Raw genomic sequence first — 19987 nt, forward strand, 5'->3', positions numbered from 1 at the left:
TCTTTAACACCAGCTGCCCCGGTGCGAATTGTCTCGGCTTGACTCTTTTGTTGAAGGCTCTGGACATTCTGTTCTGATAGAGGCATACTGCATTTATTCTCTTTCCGTCTATAAGAGCTAGTTGCTCGTAACGACTCTTCACCCATTCTGCGTCGTTGAGATCTGCTTCCTGTATGATCCTTAAGGAAGGAATTTCTATCTCAGCGGGTATGACTGCTTCTATACCATATACCAACATGTAGGAAGTTCCCCCAGTTGATGTGCGGACTGTGGGGCGGTATCCCAATAAAGCAAATGAGAGCTTCTCGTGCCACTGCTTATGCTTCTCTATCATTTTCTTTAGTATATTCTTGATATTCTTGTTGGCAACTTCTACGGCTCCGTTCGTCTGAGGTCTGTAAGTTGTAGAATTCTTGTGTTCGATCTTGAAGGTTTCACACATGGCCTTCATCAAGTCACTATTGAGATTGGAACCATTATCAGTAATGATTGATTCTGGGATCCCGAATCGACAAATGATGCGGTCACGGAAAAAGTCTGCCACAACTTTCTTTGTCACTACTTTGTATGATGTTGCTTTAACCCATTTGGTGAAATAATCAATTGCCACTAGAATGAACCTGTGCCCGTTTGATGCGGTAGGCTCGATAGATCCGATGACATCTATTCCCCAAGCGGCGAACGGCCATGGCGAGCTTGTTGCATTAAGCTCATTTAGGGGCAACTTTATCTTGTCTACACGTATCTGACAGCGATGGCACTTTCGGACATACTAGACGTAGTCCGTTTCCATAGTCATCCAAAAATAACCAGCCCGGAATATCTTCTCGGCTAAGACAAAATCGTTCATATGTGGACCGCAGGTCCCAGTATGGATTTCCTCTAGTAGCCTGGATGCTTCCCTTGCATCGACACACCTTAATAATCCCAAATCAGGAGTCCTCCTATACAGGATTCCTCCGATGTGGAAGAAATTGTTAGATAACCTCCAAAGTGTGCGCTTCTGAGTGGTGTTGGCAAGCTCTGGGTATTCTCCTTTTGCCAGGTATTCCTTGATATCATTAAACCAAGGTTTTTCGTTCGCTTCTTCCTCGACATGAGCGTAGTAGGCTGGCTGATCATGAATCTTCACCGGAATAGGATCAATGAAGTTCTTATCTGGATGTTGTATCATAGAGGACAGGGTAGCCAATGCATCGGCAAACTCATTCTGGACTCTGGGAACATGCTGGAATTCTATTTTTGTGAATCTCTTTCTCAACTCCTGTACATGATACAAATAAGGGAGTATCTTGGAGTTCTTGGTTGCCCATTCTTCTCAGACCTGATGTATAAGCAAGTCTGAATCCCTGATTACTAGCAACTCTTGGATGTTCATGTCAATGGCCATCTTGAGTCCCAAGATGCAGGCTTCGTACTCGGCCATGTTGTTGGTGCACGGGAACCTGAGTTTGGCGGACACCGGATAATGCTGACTTGTTTCTAATACTAGAACTGCTCCTATGCCAACTCCTTTGAAATTTTCTGCTCCGTCGAAAAACATTCTCCAACCATCATAGGATTCTGCAATGTTTTCTCCTATGAAGGATACCTCCTCGTTAGGAAAATACGTCTTTCAGGATTCATATTCTCCGTCCACGGGATTCTCGGCTAGATGATCTGCCAAAGCCTGCCCCTTGATCGCTTTCTAAGTCACGTAGACAGTGTCGAATTCACTCAGTAGGATTTACCACTTGGCTAGCTTGCCAGTGGGCATGGGCTTCTAAAAGATGTACTTCAATGGATCCATCCTTGATATGAGATACGTAGTATAGGCACAGAAATAGTGCCTTAACTTCTGAGCTACCCAAGTCAGAGCACAACAGGTGCGTTCCAACAGAGAATATCGGGCGTCGTATGGGGTGAACTTCTTGCTGAGATAATTGATGGCCTGCTCCTTCCTTCCCATTTCATCATGTTGTCCCAGAACACAACCGAATGCTCCATCCAATCTTGCAACGTAGAGCAATAAAGGTTTGCCTGGCTCGGGCGGGACCAAGACTGGCAGTGTGGATAGGTACACCTTGATTCTGTCGAAGGCTTTTTGACAGTCATCAGTCTATTTGGCAGCGACGTCCTTCTTCAACATCTTAAAGATTGTCTTACAGATGACAGTAGATTGAGTTATGAACCGGCTGATGTAGTTGAGTCTTCCCAAGAAACTCATTACGTTTTTCTTGTTCTTTGGCGGTGGAAACTCTTGAATGGCTTTGACCTTTGACGGGTCCAATTCTATTCCTCGGTGACTCACAATGAACCCAAGTAGTTTTTCGGCAGGAACCCCGAATGTATATTTTGTGGGATTCAGCTTCTAGTTGTACCTTCTTAGTCTATTGAAGAACTTCCTCAAATCTTCCATGTGATCAGTGGCTTTCTTGGACTTGATGATGACGTCATCTACATATACCTTGATCTCCTTATGTATCATATCATGGAAAAATGGTAGTCATGGCCCTCATGTAGGTGGACCCAATATTCTTTAATCCAAACGACATCATCTTGTAACAACACATTCCCCACGGCTTAATGAAGGCCGTTTTCTCAGCACCTTCTTCATCCATCCAGATCTGATGATACCCAGCAAAACAATCAACAAACGATTGCAGCTCGTGCTTGGCGCAATTGTCAATTAGAATGTGTATGTTTGGAAAGGGGAAGTCGACTTTGAGACTGGCCCAGTTGAGGTCCCGGTAGTCGACACAGACTCTGACCTTCTCATCCTTCTTTGGTACTGGCACGATGTTGGCTATGTTGGATACTCTACTACTCTGAGAACCTTAGCTTTGACTTGCTTGGTGACTTCTTCCTTGATTTTCAAACTCATGTCAGGCTTGAACTTCCTGAGCTTCTGCTTTACCGGTGGGCATGTCGGATCAGTTGGCAGCTTTTGCGCCACAATAGATGTAATCAAACCAGTCATGTCGTCATACGACCAGGAAAATATGTCCACATATTCCTTTAGAAGTTCTGTGTATTCTTCCTTTTCTGTCGATGACAAATGAATGCTAATCCGAGTTTCTTTGACATTTTCTGTATCTCCCAGGTTAACAATCTCGGTCTCGTCCAGGTTGGACTTAGGTCCGTTCTCAAAATCCTCAACCTCTTTAACAACCTCTTCTAGTATATCATCTTCCTAAGAGTCTGTTTGTCGCGTTATCTCATTACATATAACAGTCATTGGTTTATCAAGATAAGTAATAGTAATACTGTAAATAAAGTAAATTAGAGAAAGTAATAAGAGTATGATTCATAAGAAAAATCGAAATGCTTTGAAAATTTCCATAACTATTTTGAACATTGAAGATCTTATTGCGAAATTAAAAGGCAAAAGGAAAGTCAACTAGTAAAAATGAAAAATAGTGCATGATACTTGTTCAGCCTTGCTACCCCAAGGCTTTCCGAGCTTTGGTGGTTCTGATTGACCAATTGTTGAGGCGCGCTCCTCGGATGATGACGTGTATGGAAGGGCCTTCCTCCCCATCCTCCTCAAAAATGACACATCAATCCATGTCATCCTTTTCGAAAAAACAAATCCCTCATCACTGCCACTGCCTCCTCTTCTTTTGACCCATATATAACATTAGCTAGTTGGAAAATCTGCTCCAAGTGAGGTATCTGGTGCTCTAGTGGATAATAAGGCCCGCACCATGGAGGTGACCATTCATTGAACTCTTTCCAGGTGTACTCGTATACCAGACCAAAGGTGGTACCATGTTTCTTTAGCTTGACAGGCTTAGCGATCCCTTATAGGTTCTTGCCAAGTCTCTTTCCTAGCTCATATCCGTACCAGTTCAATATGCTTTCGATTTTGTTGTCCCACCATTTATCTTTGTCAACGGCATTGATTCGCTCGATGTGGTGATAGGTTTCTCTGCCTATCATCCTTCTTCCTCTGATCACTAGGATGGTCTGGCGACTGTATATGGGATTGCTACCGTCGCCGTGGATGATCACCTCTTGGTGATTCCACTCAAATTTCACTACCTGATGTAGGGTTGATGTTATAGCTCCAACGACATGAAATCCATGGTCGTCCTAAGAGCAAGTTGTAAGATGCTGGCACGTCTATTACTTGAAAGTCGACATCAAACCAAGTAAGCCCCATCTGTAAACACAGGCCGATTTCCCCAATATGGACCTTTGGGAACCGTCGAAGGCTTTGACGTTAATGGCCCCGTCTTTGATCTCATGCAGCCCTTTCCCTAATGTTCTGAGTGTTACCAGCGGACAAATGTTGAGGCTGGACCCTCCATCGATCAGGACCCTGGTGATAAAATAATCCTCGCATTGCACGGTGATGTGCAATGCCTTGTTGTGGCTCAGCCCTTCTGGTGGCAACTCATCTTTATGAAAAGTGATTTTGTGACTCTCCAATACCTGTCCCGCCATATTTGCCATTTCTCCTCCGGTGATGTTGCTTGGTACATATGCCTCACTCAGCACCTTCAATAAGGCATTCTTGTGTGCGTTAGAGCTTTGTAGCAGAGCTATGATAGAGATATGGACTGGCATTTTGTTCAACTGATCAATGACTAAATACTCTTTGGCATGTATCTTCCTCCAAAGGTCGTCGGGCCCAACTTCAGTGATGGCTGGCCGTCGAGATGTCTACTTACTCGACTTAGCCAAGTGTTCTGGAGTATAAACCTTGCCAGTCCTTGTCATACCCTGTGCCGCAACTGCTTTTCCGAACTTGGTTTTCCCTTTCCTTCTTGCCTTAACTGTGTAATCCCATGGTATGGCTTTTGTGTGGAATGATGTTATGGCTGTCATTTCTACCAGAATGGCACCCTTGCTTTGGAAGGTAATACAACAACCTCAAATGGTATAGGTGCCTTTAGGGACCCAAACTCGACCTCTATTGGTGTTGGCGTCTTTGCAGGAGGTGTGCTTCAAACTCAAGTGGTACAGACATATTCACCTCGGCGTCCCTAGAAGGCTGAATCTGGAACACAACCGGGTTAAGGATGACTGTTGATTTCTTTGGCTCGTCACCCATTGCGATTAATCCGATCGATCCTTTGGGGTCCCAATCATCCTCTATCTTAATCATGTGAACGCCTCCACCCTTGTGGTCTAGTAGAGGGTTGCTGCAGACGTTTGGGGTAGGCTCTTTTGCCACGATGATCTTGTTGTCAATCAAAGTTTGGATCTTATCCATCAGAGAGCGGCACTCATCAATGGTATGCCCTTTCATGCCGAAATGGTATGCACAAGTTTTGTTTGGGTTGACCCATTGGGAGGGGTTTTTTGGGGTTATGGAAGGGATAGGGGTGACATAACCAACAGCTTTGAGCCTTTCATACAGCTGGTCAATTGGTTCGGCAATGGCGGTATACTGTGTGGGAGGTGATTGATAGTGGTATGGCTGAGCATTGTAGGCTTGGTAGACATGTGTGGGTTGGGAATATCTGGGTGAAGTAGGTTGATATGTAGGAGGTGGGGGTGATTGGTAAGTAGGTGGTAGAGCTTGGTAAGAGGGCAAGGGTGCTTGGTAATTTGGGGTAGGTTGATATGTGAGTGGATGTATTGGGTAGGTTCGGTATTTGATTGGGGATTTTGTTCTCTGTGCAACCATCACGGCACTTACGTCCCTTTTCTTGGATGTGCCACCAGACTGTAGAGCCTTTTTGGTAGCCTGCAAAGATTCAAGTTTGTGACCATGCCACTTTTGATACCTTCCTCGATCCTCTCCCCTAGCTTGATGATGTCAGAAAGTTTCTGGCTTTCAATCAGCATCAACCTTTCATAGTACTGTGGGTCTTGAGCTCGGACAAAAAACCTGTTCATTTGTTCTTCTTCTAAAGCCGGTCTGACCTTAGTAGCCTTTGATCTCCAACGAGTGGCATACTCGCGGAAAGTTTCTGTAGGTTTCTTCTTTAGGTTCTGGATGTAGAACACATCTGGCGCATTCTCCATGTTGACCCTAAACATGTCCATGAAATCGGACACCATACTTACCCAATTTGGCCACTTCTTAGGTTCTTGGCTAATGTACCAAGACAGAGCATCTCCTTTCACACTTCTCATAAAAACCTTCATGCGAATCTTTTCATCCTTCCCTACTCCGACCAGCCTGTCGCAGTATGTCCTTAAATGGACTCTGGGATCACCTGTACCAACAAACATTTCAAACTTAGAAAGTTTGTACCCCTTGGGCAGTTCAACATTTGGTTGTATGCAGAGGTCTTCGTAGTTCAATCCCTTGATTACCTTGCTTCCTTCAACACCCTGAACTTGGCTAGTCAACTTCTTGAGTTTTGCGGCCAGGTTCCTGATAAGGGAGTCTTTATCATCAGACTCGGGTGTTCTTGAGACAGGTTGGGTGGAGGTTCCACATAGATGGGGGTGTTATGGTGAGTATGGAGATAATCATTTGCAGAGTTCAGTGGTTCAGGGATGAGTAGCGGGATGTTGTTTGAAATGTGGCAAGTGTTACAGTGGTGATGGGGAGCGGGATGGTTTTGTGGTTTCGGGATGTTTTGTTGAGGTGTGGGGTTTTGCGTGTTAGGAAATTTGACATTTAGGGCGGTGATGGAAAAAGGCAAGCTTGCCAAATTCCGGACTTGATCAAGTTCCTCCTGAAATTTCAGCAGTTTCTGCTCGAGTTGGGATGCACCTTCTTTGGAGACATGAGTACCCTGAGTGATTTCTACCCGTTCAACCGAGTTTTCCTTTCTGATGTTGCTCAAATCTTCCATTTTTCCCCTGTTCCTATTTCTGACGGGACTAGGATGAGGAGTGGGTGGAGGGCCCTTAGATCTTGTGGAGTATGATGACGATGCCAGAGTGCACGAACTAACCTTTGGGGAGGGGAATAAAACAAAAGTAAAAACAAAAAGGTAGCAAGTTAGTGCGGATTATAAGGAAAAGATGTTGCGATATTTAAACACATAGTGCGAGAATATAAACTGTGTCCTAAATTGGGATCCTTGTTGTGCCCGAGGTAGGCCTAGCGACAAATTGATTTGGAGAACTTAGAATGCTAAATGCCTCATTTTATTGATAAAAAGCAGACGAATCCTAAAACGACACTAAATAACAAGGACTAAAATGTCACTAGTGGACATTGGCCTTATTACATTTCATAAAGTAAAAGAAAACTCCTATCTATTTGGTCCCAGAAGGACCTTATTCAGGTTGAATGCTCTCGTTAATCAAATCCTCCAGCTCGCGTAGGTTCACTAGTAGAAATGTCTTTGCCATGTGTTCTCCTTCGTTTCCTTCAGCGTTCTGGCAGTCGGTGACTCTCTTCCTTACTTTCCCTTCCAATTCCAGCAGACTGTACTCCAGATATTCCAACTTTTTGCTAGCTTTGGTGGCCTTCTCTTTCCACTAGTTGATTTGGTCATTTGATGGAAGACTCCTCCACCAGTCCAGCAAGAGTGAGGGTGTGCTAACCATACCGAAGTTGGGGACCTCGTGCCTCATTTTTCTGCAAGACAAAAGGGTTAGGCCCTTATCCCCACCGGACTCGACTATTTAACTATCAATAATTGGCATAAGCAGCATTTAGTTCTCCAAATAAACGCATAGAACGTGGTAATATCCATTTGGGTTCCAAGGAAACCTAGTGGACGTTGGCAAGGCTATCTTAAAGAGTCATTATGTGGACAACATAACTAACTCAGCTAGGTTTTGACAGTGATGCATGCACAATTAAACAGAGTAGGGTTTCTCTAGGGTATTAGACTGGTACCCTTGAGCGGACAACTCAAGAGGGAAAGGCACGGAACTGTCGAATACACCATTGATCGACCGGTTTTACCGCAAATATGCCTTTGCCAAATTATTTAATAATATCGGAAGGGCGCAACCGCTCATTATAAGCGTTGCTATGGTATTTTGTTTGGCACGAGTGGAATATGATGTTGAATATGTAGTTACAATAATTAAACAAATTGTCATGTATTTGCACATTCATAAGGTAATAATTACAATGACTGCTCAAAATTACAACAGTATTAAAAGAAAGCGGTAAGAGAAAGCATGAAGAGAAATAAAGAGAAGAAACGAAGAGCCAAGTCAGTTTTCGAAGTAGGAGAGCGAAATAAATACTTAAAGGCATTAAAGACATTCAAGGAAGCATAAAGTCACAAATAGCATGAAATGGTAAAAGCCTTAAAAAGGTCCCCAGCAGAGTCACCACGCTGTCGCACCCCCTTTTTCTCGTGAAATCGGGTTTATGACATTTGGGAGGACAACTTGTTCCCTTTTTGGAATTGGGTTTTTTGATTTGAAGAATCGCCACCAAATGATTAAGTGCATTAGGACACTAGGAAGAATTTGTTTAGAAAAACCAGAGTTTGGCTAAGGGCTAGAAATTATTTCGAGCGAAAGGTGTTAGGCACCCCTCAAGATCCACTAGTGTGGTTCCCGACCATGCTACAATTGTGACTTAAGTACAAATAATAAATAAGCAATTAAGGGTTTCAAATATGAGGGGTTGTCACATAGTGAATGCAAATAAGTTAAAGTTTAAAGAAACAAGGAAGTTGAAATTTGAGAAAAAGGAGTTTGAAATTTTGAAAGTAATAAAATAAACAAGTAAAGGGAAGAGGGGTCCTAGGTTTATAAATAATATGGATCACATCAATGCAAAACCCGGTAATCACTCCTCAGAAGAGGGGTTACACGTGGTATTAGCGCACCGGTCATCATATCCATATCTACCCTTTCCCACCCCGTTGAGGTATTTAAACGCGGAATGGTTTCACTACTTATTGCATGCTAGTACCCGCCCCAATCCTATCAGTCTCGGAGGCATTCGGGACTACTAGTCCTAAAGGGAAGGGAAATATGGGGTTTGTGTGGTTTAAAAGGATAAAATTCTAAAGCGATAAACAAAAACACATAAGACAGATTATGGGAAACACATAACAATTTAAAAGCCTCAGATGGGCCGCCTCACTTAAAGACAAATTGTTTAGCATGTCTTGCAGATACTGGTTATGGTCTGAATTAAACTTAAACTTAAAGAGGCAGACTGGTCTATTACACATTTCAGATAAGAAACCGGAATCAGACCTACCTGCTGGTTGAAATTAACAGAGTCTGATTCAATTAGCTAATTTTACCTCATAGCTTGCCTAAGTGAAACCTACAGGCATGACATCTAATAATGCAGAAGTGTACTGATTTTTACAAGAAGAAGGCCTGTTGATTATAGAAAACATAAGTTCTGCATACATTGAGTAACGTTACTACTGATTTTAGACTCGTAAACAATTCAGATTAGTTGGTTACTCCTATAGACATGCTTTCTAAGCGTTATTGAGTTTAACCTTTACGAAAATGCAGAAATCATGTGTTTGCCTAGTGATAGATGCATATGCAGAATTCAGGAAACTCTATAGACATGTTCTCTATGTATGAAATGCAGAAGCTATAGACATGGTATCTATGTATAAAATTTAGAGGCTATAGACATGGTATCTACGTATGAAATGCAGAACCTATAGACAGGATTTTTATATGAAGTGCAGAACCTATAGGCATGGTTTCTATATGAAAAACGCAGAAGTGTAGGACTTGTAAACATGATTTCTATATGAAAAATGCAGAAGTGAAAACAGGACATGATTGCAGCAGTAAATACCTATGAACGTGATATCTACCCTTATGTATACATGAGTGACCCTCCCCTTTTCACTAAGACCCCATAAGTTATTACAAATTATTACAACCCAGAATGAATAAAGAAAAGTAAAATAAAATTACATCAGAAAGCTAAAAATCCCAACCAAGGGGAGCCTGATTCAGACTTCTGTCTGAAGCATGAAGTAAACCAACTCCAAAGATCAAATTCCAAAGCATTTCTCCTATTCGGGATGTGTTAGAGTTCCCTAAGAGTCTCAAGTGGACTCCGGGCAGTGCTTACACCCAAATATATTGCAAAATTGGATTATAGTGCAGTGTGGAAGGGCCAGCCCTCAAATGTCCAAGTTTAGAGGGAGCTCAAGGTCCCAAAGCAAGGATCAGAGGATGGCGCAAGAACTTAGAATCTAAGAGAGAATGCAAGTGCATAGAGGGTATTTTGGAGAAAGCCAAGATAGGTTGGTGGTCATACCTAGCAATTGGAAGTGCTAGCACACCCCAACCAGCATGTTAGCCACATTGTTTGGGAGTTAGGATCCATTAAAGGATCAAGTCCAGACATGAGCAACAATTTGGATGTTGCCATGCTTTGAACTTTAACTCAAACACATAGAAGGGAATAAGGGTATGGGGAATTCACACAACAATAGATGCAAAGAGAAAGCATATTCATTACAAAACATAAACATCAAAGTAGACAAGATTGTTGAAACTGTAAAGCAAACACATAGGGATGAAGTTGAAAGTTAAATTAAAACATACCAGTTTTAGGGAAATAACAAGAGAAGAGCAGCAATAAAGCCAAATTGCAAACACACAGCCAGAAAATTTCAGAAGAGAGTAGAGTGTTGAATTGAGAATGTAGGAGTATTGAAATTGAAAGTGTTCAATAAGTGTTGTCAGAGTATTGAACTCAAGGTCTTAAAGAGTATTGAATTGGAAGTGTGTAAGAGTGCAGAAGGGTTGTGCCCTTTATAGTGCATAAAGCAAGTAAGAAAAGGTAAGAAAATAGTTTCGAAATCAATCACATAAGGTCTCCTTTCAATTAAGGGATTCTGATTTCAAACGGGCAAGATAATTAAGGAAAGAGTTTGATCAAAATCTTTTCCAAAGTAGCACAAGAAGGGTAAATACACAGAAGTTATTTAAGTCAAAAGTCCAGTGGTACATGATTTGTGCAAATAAGGAAAGGCAATCACTCAATAGCCAGTGAAATCAACATTGCAGGCTTTGTTCGAATGAACCAAGTCAGGAAAAATGAGGAAAGGGTTTTACTTAAGGAAAATCAGTAACAATCAATCAAACCTTATTAAGAGGAATTCCGAATCAATCACAAGTTGACAAAACCTTTTGAAGGAAAAATTTCTCATATATAAAGCATACAGACATATCGAACAAGAAAGAACTATCATGCGAAAAAGCCTAGTATAGAAGAGTTTCGGGTCATAACAAAGAGGCTCAAATCCAGTACATAGATTCAGAATGAGTTTGAGAGTGTCCAGTGTCCCAAATAGAACCCTAGTCCAAAACACAAGATCAAACTCACCAAACACCCCCATATCTCAGTGTTTTCAACTCGAGTCAGATACAGAGAAGAGAAGACAAATAACTGAAATAGTATCAGAGTTCTCTTTCAGGAATTCATGTGAAAACAAACAGATAAAATAGCAGGTTCAAGGCAAATAGAATGAAGAACTGATTTGAAGCATAAAGAACACGTTTTAAGAAAGCTTGGAACTTAAACAAGTTTCAAAAGAGAAACGAGATGGTATAGCACTTAAGAGAATAGTAGAGGAAACATGTTTAACAAAGAACTCAAACAAAATCTATAAAAAGGAAACTAAAGACCTAAAAGCTTAGTAAAAATACAGTAAAGGAACATGGGGGTAAACAAACACATAAGATAAACATGTGAAAGCATGATATAGAAACCAGTAGAAGAAAGAACAGAGCACAAAAGAAGGACATGCAAAATAAGGCAAACATAAGAACACAGGAGAAGGACATGCAAGGTAGAAAAGAGAACATAAAAACATAGCATAGACAGATTCACACAAAGAGAATAAGAAGAGGAGTCATAAAACATTTTAAAACCTTTTCAGAGACCCTAAATCGAAGAGAAGTAATTTTTGAAAGAAAATTAGGGAAAACGTTTGAGAACTCAAGTAAAGCACAAATATAGCATAGATATAAGGAAACAACCAGAGAAAAACCTCGAATAGCTTAGGGTTTCAGAGAAACCCTAGAAATGAGAAAGGTTGGAAGAAGGTCCGATCTTGAGTCGGAGAGGTCAGAAATAAGCTTCTAATGCTTGAATATGCCGTAGCTAAGTAGGAGAGGCCATAGAACCTTGGATCTGTAGAGATCTGAAAGGATACCATCGAGGTAGGACCTCGAAACTTCAAACACCCAGAGTTTAATGGTGGAGGAGGGTGAGTACAAGCCATCCTTGGCCTGAGAAGCAATGGGTTCCGGTGAGATTGCGGTTGAAGGGGGGGGGGGTGAGAGAGGCTAGGGTTTCAGGAACCTTCGAGAGAGTTTGAGAGAGGGAGAGTATCCAAAGGCGGATGAGAGATGGAAATGAGTGGATTAGGGTAGGGTTAGTGAACTAAAAAAGGTAGGGGGTAATCGTGGGCGTTGATCTAAATGATCAACGACCTGGATTGAAAGAAAGGGCCAGGCGGGTTAATTGGTTGGGTCGGGGTCGGGTTAGATTAGAATTGGGCCGGCCCAATTGGGTTTCAAAATTGGGTCAATTAGGGGGGGGGGGTCAATTTGGCTATGATTGAAATAAAAATGGGCCAGGTTTTAAATAGTCAGTTTTTTCTTTTTTATTTTATAAAATATAATAAAATAATTTTGAAAGTAAATTAAGAGTACTGGATCAGTTAATAATATATAAATATTGATTTAAAAATTTTGGAACCAATTTATAATTCTAAAAATGCCATTAAATCTTAAAGTAGGCTAGAATTGCAATTATATGCAATTTAGCTTTAAAATATCAAATAAATTTGTAAAAATATATAAAAATTAACTTAACTATATTTTGGTATAAATATGTTAAAATAAACAAATTATCCACCAAAATGATAATTTTGAAAATAATTATTGGTTTTTATACTGCTGAAATGAGCAATAAATTGATTTTAAAAAGCTTTAAAAATTGAGAAAAAATACTAAAACACTTGGGCATGCTTATATATATGCATACATATGTTATTTTGAAAGTATTTTGTATATATGAAAAATATACAGGGAAATATTGGGTATCAACACAAGGTCAAGACATGGTTTAAATTTAGAGATGTGTTTCCTGTTGTGTCTCTGCTGCTGATTGCATCTTCTGTTTGGTTGCTTCTCTGTCCATTTCAGCTCACTACCTTATTTTTATTCCTTGTATCCAGGTACCTCTATGAACTTTGATTGGCAAAGTGAAGCTCTAAAGCATGTATTAGTCTTTAATATAATAAAAGTTGGGTATTCAAATGTTAAAATACTCGTTTATCTTCATGTATGCCATTTGCAAGTTATCTAGTTCATTATTTCTATTGTAGTTTGTTTAAATATTTTAAATCTGATGTTCTAGTATATGACTTAGCCATTTGTATGAATATTCAGATTAGTATAGCTAGTCCATGTTTGGTTTGACAGTCTCGAAAATGGTCAATAGCCCTTTAGTTCATTTGGTCCTTATTTGAGAATGCTAGATATGTACTGGACATATCCAAAGTAGGCCATGTTTGATTATTGGGTACACTTAGTTGAAATATTTCGCATTTCAACATTGTTCAACCGATTATATGTTTAAGTTGATTTTTTTGGCAAACTGTTAGGTAAGTGACTACGACTAGTTTTGTATTAATAAAGAAACAACAAACTACAATGGAAGAGTGTGTGTAAGGGGGGCATGAACCTTACCTTACTATTCCTATTGAAGCTAAAATAATCTAATCTTCTAGCAAGCATGTAAAAAGTATGAACTTGAAAGTAGCAAGTATTATATGATCCCCATAGAGTTTATAACACACTCTATGACGTTATTACAATTGAAAATGTTTATAAAATGATAAACTAACACGATGTACAAAATTAGATTGTTTCCCCTCGTTTATCAAAATTGTGATTTCTTCAAATAGAACTTCGTTGAAATCCTCTTTAATTGTCTTCAAAAAATCTTCAAAACTCTTCATTTCTTGTTGATGTATGATTTCTTTCAACTTCTTTACTTTGAAGATGCACCTTTTCCTTGGTTTGTTGTTGCCCAAAGTAGCCAATGATATGAATATGTTCAGTGCAACATGGCTTTTGATCCCAAGTGAAGTCCTCAGATTTTTGTCCTTTTTGCGTGCGGCCATGTTAGCTTCCTCAAAATTCATTTGGATTACACAGCTTGTTGCCTTATGTATCTTCATTGTACAACTCACTTTATTCTCCTTGTATCTAATTTTCCTATATTGCCGACCATTTTTTTGCAATCTTTCCAGAAGAAAGTGTGACTTTCATTCTTTTTGTGATGTCCTTAGAAATGTGTATCTTCCTTTGGATGTGTAGCAATTTGTTCCCTTTCTTACATTTCCAATGCAACAAGCGTGCATTAAACAATTAAAAAACTGTGTTGGCCCATGTTGTATGCCCAGCTTTTCCTCGAAGTCATGCCTTCTCCAGCAAGCTGATTGGGTATCCAATGCATTTAGCCATTCTTGTTGTGCTCGATAATTGGTGTGATGTTGGACTTTAGCAGGTCTTGCCTCTAATTGTCCTAGAAGAGAGTGACGTAAACATTGTGTCAAAAGGTGGTGCATCACAGTGATATTAAACCTCATTACTTTCATTGTACTGCTAAATATTTGTTGAAGCATATGGTCTTTATTACAGAAAATATGTGTATCAGCCTTAGTCCTTGTTCTCTTGATTGCTATGCCAGAGCCTACCAACGTCTTCCCTTCAATGGGTTGAGTACAATGTACTAATACCACCATTTGAAGGACCGACAGTAGGTAATGAATAGTTGTAGTATAGTTCCCTGCAAAAAAGAATAAAGAGTTAGCATAAAAGAATATGTTGTTCTCGTTTAACTAGATATGACACAATCTCCCCCATGCATTTCTCCTTGTCCATCCCTCGTTGATCTTTTCCTCATGCTTCTGTAAAGCATATACACCCTTATCCATATCTGGCTACTCTTATACATAGGTAAGGACATTGGAGTTTATCACTATTTACAATCCTCCTTCCTTGTATCTCCAGTTGCTGAAAGTTGTGAGCCTCATGATCCCCATGGTCGAGTTCAGGGTTTGCTAGGAAGTCAGCCAATTTGTTTCCTTCTCGCATGATATGTGAAACCCTACAATTACATCTTGCCATAAACTGTTTAATCTCCTGAACATATGCCTCTTGGTTGGCCTTTCACCCCTAGCCACAAGTCATCCTCGTATTTTGCCACATACGTGGGTTCGGTCCTCCAAGGCCTGTTAGAGCTCTCTTCAACCTGCTCATGGCTAGATCGATCGGTTTCGGGTCAAGGTGGATCCCATGTACCATCTATCAAGTTCTTTAAAAACAATGAATCTATTTGGATGTGGATATTGGCATATCCTTACTGCACACAGGTTTTTATTGCCTCAAGTATAGCAATGGTTTCTGCTTCCACATTTGTTCCGTCCTTAATTTCTTTCCCCCTTGCATATGTCACATCTCCTTCACTATCCCGTAGGACAAAACGAATGGAGCTTCTACCCAGATTTCCCCTCGATGCCCCGTCAGTATTCACCTTTATCCAATCCTATTCAGGTAACTCCCAAAGTACCCTAGTGACTTTTAGAGAAGGCATATATTGTTCCATTATTTTTAGAAGATCAGGCCATTTATGAGGGACTTGTTGAATGCTTAGTTTTCTGATTTTAACAAGTGATTGAAGGGATGTGGAAATCTGTTATATTATCCTACTAATAGTGACCATTTCACCATGTTGTTGGCAGTTTCTTCTCTTTCACAATTCCCACAAAATGATTGATGGTAAAGCTTGGAATATAGGCTTGAGCCGCGAAACAACTTGTACAGTCCAACATTTTTCTATTGCCTGCTGCAATGACTTTCCATTTATGGAAATTCCAGCATTTGCCATGAAGTAGTACCACACTGTATGTGCTGCAAAGGATTTGAAAACACATGTGACATAGTTTCCTCGGCTGGTTCTCTACAACACCAACATCTTGAGGGTAAACAATATCCCAACCTCTTGAAAAAATCATCCATTTGTATTCTTCCTTTCCAAACTTTCCACATAAAAAATGCAATCTTGAAAGGCAAGCCCTTGACCTAAATATTTGTGAATACTGCATTTTGATCCCTCCTTCTCCTCACATAATCCCAAGCAGATTTGACAGTGAAGTAACCTTTTGGTTCAATCATCAAAAAAGGTTTATCTAATTCATCAGAGAGAGCTGGAGGTTTGATATTAGCAATGATGTGACTGGCTATGCCGTGTGGCAATATCTGCATTAATCTTGTTTTATTCCATGTACCTTCTAGCACTACATCATGAACATTATAGATTGACTCATCACAGTAGAACTCAGGTGGTGTTGTGAAATACTATCCACCCATCTCTGTCCAATTGTCAAACCAAAAAAGGGATGACCCCATTCTTGGTTGCCAAATGATTTGGTGTTCAATTGCCTCCCTACAGTCAAGCATTTTCCTCCAAACATGGGAACCTTGTCTCCATGGTACTACAATCGCATTCAACTTTTTACAATATTTTTGGCACATGAAAGAACTCCAAAGTGTTGTTTTAGTTCTAAAATTCCATAATAACTTACACAATAGTGCCCTTGACATATCATGTAATGAACGAAATCCAGCCCCTCCTTTCTCTTTAGGTAGACACAATGAGTCACAAGATGCCCAATGTCTTGCCTTTCCTCCTATAGAATTACTCCAAAAAACACTGAGCAATCATTTTGTGGAGTTTATTTATGACAGAAGCTGGTGGATTTACTACTGAAAGTAGATGAATAGGCATTCCTTGGAGCACATGGTTAATTAAGACTGCCCGACCTCCAATTGATAAGAGTTTTCCTTGCCATGATTGGATCTTATCCAGTACCTTTTTCATTAGATCATGATAATATTCCATCTTCCTCCTGGCATAGAATATTGGACAACCAAGGTATCTGAATGGGAACTTCTGCCTGTTAATACCTGTTATCCTCTGCACTTTGTCTATGATGTCCACATTTGTTAAATGATGTAGGTATACTGCAGATTTTGCCTTGTTGATTAACTGTCCAAAGGCAGTCTCATATGCCCTCAGCACTTCCACAATCAACTTTAATGACGTAGCATCAGAAGATGAGAATATGATTGTGTCATCTGCATAGGAAAGATGATTGATTTTGGGGCTCCATTTTGGTAACCCAAAACCACAGAAATACAAGTTCTGATGTAATGAATTGAGGTCTCTTGATAAAACTTCAGCAGATAGGATGAATAGAGTAGGTGATAGCGGATCACCTTGCTTGACTCCTCTTATTGATTTAAAAAAATCCATAGGGTTGTCCATTCATTAATATAGAATACCAATTGTTGGAGACAATTCCAAACACGATTCCAGTTATTCTTTCCTCGAAGCCCATTTTCCTCAAAACCTTAGTCATGAATAGCCAAGGCAATCTGCCATGGGATTTTGTCATTTCCAATTTGAGTACAACATTTGGTCCTGCTTTGGTCCTCAGTCTTATATCAGTTATTATTTTTTGAGTCAATAAAATATTTTCCACGATGCTCCTACCCTTGGCGAATCCACCTTGCTCATCAGAAATTAGTGAAGGTAGTAAGAGTGCAATTCTTTCATGAATGACTCTCGAGAACACCTTATTAATAAACTTCCCAAGGCTTATTGGTCGTAAATCTGAGAAAGTAGTCACATCCTTCTTTTTTGGTAACAACACTAAGTTGGTATGAGTAATGTACTTGGGCAAATCCTTGCCGTTGAAGAATTCTTTTGTCATAGCAAGGACATCATCTCCCACAATGCTCCAGCTCTGTTGAAAGAATTTACCTGTGAAGCCATCAGGACCCCAACACTATCTGCATTTAAGCCAAAGACAGCCTGTTTGACTTCTTCTTTGGTAGGTTGTTTCAGTAGTTCTTGGTTATGCTCCAACGAAATCATGTTAGGGACATGATCTATGATCCTAAATGAGGTTAGTACAACATCTTCATGAAATTGCGACTTAGAGAAACTGATTGCTTCTTAAGCCATATGACCATTTCCTTCTATCCAATTGCCAGCACTGTCTTGAATTCTTTTTAATTGCAGCCTTTTTCTTCTCCCATTCACCTGTGCATAAAAGAACTTTGTATTGCGATCTCCATCCTTAAACCATGCCATGCCTACCTTTTGTCTCCAGAATTGCTCTTCTAAGGCCAGGTATCTAGTAAGTTTTGCTTTCACCTTGTTGAGCCTCTCCTTGTAGGACTAAGTTCGAACTGAGCTTGATGTACCAGAACAACCTTTTCTAGACTTGCAACTTTTTGGAAAATATCCCCATATGTATCCTCACTCCATCTTGATAAAACCTTTTTCAGTTTCTTCAATTTGTTGTTGAAAATTGTGAAAGAGGTAACCTGAGAGTTTGCAGCTAGGTCGTCCACCCAATTTTCTTTCACAACTTCTTGGAAGGTGCTGTGATCAGTCCAAAAATTTAGGAATCGAAATTGCTTTTTTGGCAGTTATCAGATTTGGATCACATTTAATCAAGAGTGGGCAGTGATCTGAGCCTATTTTTGATAAGTGCGTCACCTCCACACTTGGAAAAAGTTGTTGTAGTTCCATATTTCCTAGTACACGATCCAGTCTTTTAAAAATGCAGTCCTCTTCAGTCCTACCATTCCATCAAGTGAATATACTTCCTTTGAATCCAAGATCGATGAGGTTGCATGAATCTATACCATGCCTAAAGTCGTCCACTATGTTTATGGGTACTGGAAGACCACCAAACTTCTCCTCATCATCCCATATTACATTGAAATCCCCACCAACAATCCATGGAGTAGTCATTTCACTTGCCAAAGCGTAGAGAGTATCACATAGTTCTATACGCTCGATATGATCACATTTGGCGTATACTAGGGTAATGATAAATTCTTGTTGGGTATTGGTGTCAGTTAATCTCAAAGTGAGTTGTTGTTGCATGTCAAATAACACCATAACCTCAAAATCATCATCTATGAAAGCCCATATTTTATTTGAAATGTTGACAAATGCCTGTGCAAGCCCAAGTCTGCTCCTATATCTTTCAAGTTTCCTCGACTGTTGCTTTGGTTCCATTAGTCTGACAAAACTGAAATGATATTGTCTATGCATTGTAACAAGTCTTTCAAAAGCTTGTTGTGTGTTCACAGATCTAATATTTCAGATGATAGCATTTATTTTAAATAATTGATTTAGAACCTGCCCTCCTTGTTTGAACATCATTACCTGGAACACTTGTGTTTTCCTTTTGTTGCTTCTTTTTTCTCTGCCTACTGATTTCACTTTAACCATAACTCTAGGAGATAAGTCACCTTGTCTTGCTATGTGCCTAAAGTTTTGTGCAGTAGATTCCTCATCCATATCTTGACCATGAGTATCTTCTTTATTCTCCTCTTCAACATTTTTGTTTTGCTTGGTAAGTAGAGAATTCACAGTTTTAGGAACCAATTCAGCGTGTCCTTTAGAGGTTTTTTGGTTTTCTGGAGCTATTGAAGAAGCAGGAGCTTCTGTTGAATTGGTAACTTTTTTGGCTTGTAGGGTAGAGGTAGGTGTAACTGGTTTTGGCAGAATGGGATTGATGTTGAGGTTGTTTTCTGGTGTAGTTGTAATTATGTTAGGAAATGGTTTATCTGGGGGGTCTGGGCTAGGTTTCTGATTTGGATCCATGACATGAATAGCTTCCTTTTCCACCTGTTTTTGCACTGATTTCTCTACAGAATTCTGATCATCTTCAGCTACAACTTGCACTACATCAACTATTTCTTCTCCACATGATCGAATATAATCTATATTTGTATGATCTTCCTCAGGATGATATTCTCCTTCCTCTTCTGATTCATTCTCGTTTTCATTTTGAGAATCCCACAAATGACCTAACTGACTATTCTCAGTAGCTAATGATTGTGAAGGAACTTCTTGGTAGGATTGATTTGTGGTGACCAGTTGATGGAAATATGCTGCATGTTGCTTTATATTGACATTGTTGGTAGTGTCCTTATTGTTTGGTCCTGATTTTCTTTGGATAAAAGTCCCATGAATAAGATTAGGGTTTAATCTTTTATTGTTAATGGAATGTTAATAGGTTAAACT

The sequence above is a fragment of the Nicotiana tabacum genome, chromosome 6, assembly GCF_000715075.1.
Source record: "Nicotiana tabacum cultivar K326 chromosome 6, ASM71507v2, whole genome shotgun sequence".
Lineage (NCBI taxonomy): Eukaryota > Viridiplantae > Streptophyta > Magnoliopsida > Solanales > Solanaceae > Nicotiana > Nicotiana tabacum.